Source organism: Chiloscyllium plagiosum, unplaced genomic scaffold (genome assembly GCF_004010195.1).
Source record: "Chiloscyllium plagiosum isolate BGI_BamShark_2017 unplaced genomic scaffold, ASM401019v2 scaf_491, whole genome shotgun sequence".
NCBI lineage: Eukaryota > Metazoa > Chordata > Chondrichthyes > Orectolobiformes > Hemiscylliidae > Chiloscyllium > Chiloscyllium plagiosum.
The window spans coordinates 5,542-7,883 of NW_025202498.1; the positions used below are offsets into that span (position 1 = coordinate 5,542).

Sequence of the window (2,342 nt, forward strand, 5' to 3'; positions counted from 1 at the left end):
CGTGTGCATTCAGGTAGCGCCGAGCCGCCTGTTGCCCGGTTTTGCAGCCGGTTCGCCTCCCATCACAAGCTCATAAAGCTCGGCTCGGCTTCAGCAAACGGCACAAGGTCGAGAAGCGCGGATTGGAGCCGGCTCGAAGCTGCAGAAGAAGTTGGTGAGATGTCGGACCCGAAGCCCTGTGTGTGCCTGGATGGTGAGTGGGGCTTGGTGCAGTGCTTTCAGCACAGTGTCCCAGTGCGGGGCCTCAGTCTGACTGGGAGCCAGCAGCATTGCAGGGAGGCCAGGCTGCTTCTTCAACTCACTGCAGCCCAGGGCAATGGCACAAAGAGCCGGGCCCCGTGCCCAGCCCGTGCCTGGGGCCATTGCTGGGCGGTGCACACCACTCACTCTCTGTGTTTTTCCTCTTTTCAGGATCCTGCTCCTGTGAAAACACCTGCAGATGCTCCAACTGTCAATGTGCCACCAGCAAAGCTGGACGCTGCCAGAAAAGTGAGTCACTGGGACAGGCTTTCAAACTGCTCCCGTTCTATTGGTGTGACACATAGTCCTGGGCACAACTCACACAGGGACTCCACAGACACATACATGATCCGGGATTACACCGGATTGAATTGCCATCCGATTTCTACAATGTCCAATCGGAAGAATCTCCAGACCAGAAGCTGCTGCTTAAAGCAATGTCTGAGGTTCCCATCGGAAAGCGCTGATCTTATAGACTTCTCATTAGAAACCGTGTTGTGGAGATAGTGACAGGAATATCTTCCCTCAAAATGTCTCTCACTGGGATGTGCTGCTGAGCCTCTTCAGGGGGGTGACTGGGAGATGGGAGACTGATGGGTTTGTGAGGGAGGAACTGGGTGCTGTCATGGGAGGCTGTGGGAGCTTTCAGTGAACGAATTGATTGTGAGTGATTTGTGTCTTTGTCCTCTCCTCTCAGGTTGCTGCTCTTGCTGTCCTGCAGCATGCACCAACTGTGCCAATGGCTGTGTGTGTAAAGGGAATACCTCTGAGAAATGTACCTGCTGCTCCTGAACAACACGCTCTTCAGACACAATCTCTGAAAGATTGTCCAGTTGTACTGTATTCCCCAAGGTGTATGTTCTCACTATGTAGATCCAGAGTTGTATTTTAGTATAAACTAATGAAATGTGTGAATGGTTTTTTTAAAATTTACATTATGTATCAATGAATAAAGCAAATTCTCACAGTTGCTATGATATGTGCAAGTCTTTTCATTACTGACATGATATTTACCATCGTAATGTAACCTGTGTGGAATATATTTAAACCTCAACAGTCCACTACCCGTCGAAGGTAGCTTGAAACCACATTGCCATTTGGCGCAGTCTGGTGGAAGCAGTGAACCCAGGTGTTGATGGACCACTGTGAGGAAAGGTGGAGTGAACGCCTCCAAAGTGTCATTGCTTAAATTTTAAGTTTCATGTCAGTCAGGAGAGTGCCTGCATCTCCATCACCATGACATGAAAAGTTGAGTATTGGGAATAATCGTGTTTATGTTTCCCAATTGTGATGCAGTTTAACACTGATTAGGAACCCACATTGCTGTGCCAACTGTAAAGAATGATATTCAATGACATGGCACTTTTTCCAACCACAGAAAGTGCACTCAGACAATGCTTTTGAAATGCATAGTTGGCATTTCAGAAAGACATGACTAATTTTACAGAGACCCACAAATGTTGACAAGATGCGTTTGGTTCAAAAACACGGTGAGGTGGTATAAATTAAAGGAATTGAATGTAAAGAGTATGCATTACCAAGGGACCTGGTAGTATTTATGCATCGTGCATTAATAACAGGTACAGAGCACAATAATACAATATTCTAGGCTTTGTTATCCCGACAATGTGGAAGCAGCCATTTGACCCATTGAGTGAACACTGACCCTCTGAAAGTCAATTCCCATACCCTTCCCATCCCTATAACTCTGCATCTTACGTGGCTAACCCACCAAGCCAAGACATCCCTGGACTCCAAGGGCAATTTCGCATAGCCAGTCCACCTAACCTGCACATCTTTGGACTGTGGGAGGAAACCGGAGCAGACACAGTGGAACATGCAACCACCACACAGATAGTCACCTGAGGCTGGAATTGAACCAGGGTCTCTGGCACTATGAGGCAGCATTGCTAACCTCTGAGTCAATGTGCGATTCCCACTATTTATTAATAGTGATGTAGATTGCAGAAGTCGGGAGGACACACTAAATCTTTATCAGACACCTATTACACTACAGCTGGGATATTTTGTCCAGTTTTGAAGATATGATTGGTAGTGGTGAGACTGATTTTCTTGGAAAGGAGAAGTCCACAGAGAAATGT

The 2,342-nt window shown here is 47.1% G+C and overlaps 1 long non-coding RNA gene across 1 annotated transcript; it reads left to right on the forward strand.

Moving 5' to 3' along the window:
- The first annotated feature begins 39 nt into the window (after nucleotides 1–39).
- LOC122546229 lies at nucleotides 40–998 on the forward strand. Its single transcript, XR_006310694.1, has 3 exons — nucleotides 40–193; nucleotides 412–489; nucleotides 938–998. It is a non-coding gene; the product is annotated as an uncharacterized LOC122546229 (long non-coding RNA).
- The last annotated feature ends 1,344 nt before the right edge of the window (nucleotides 999–2,342 follow it).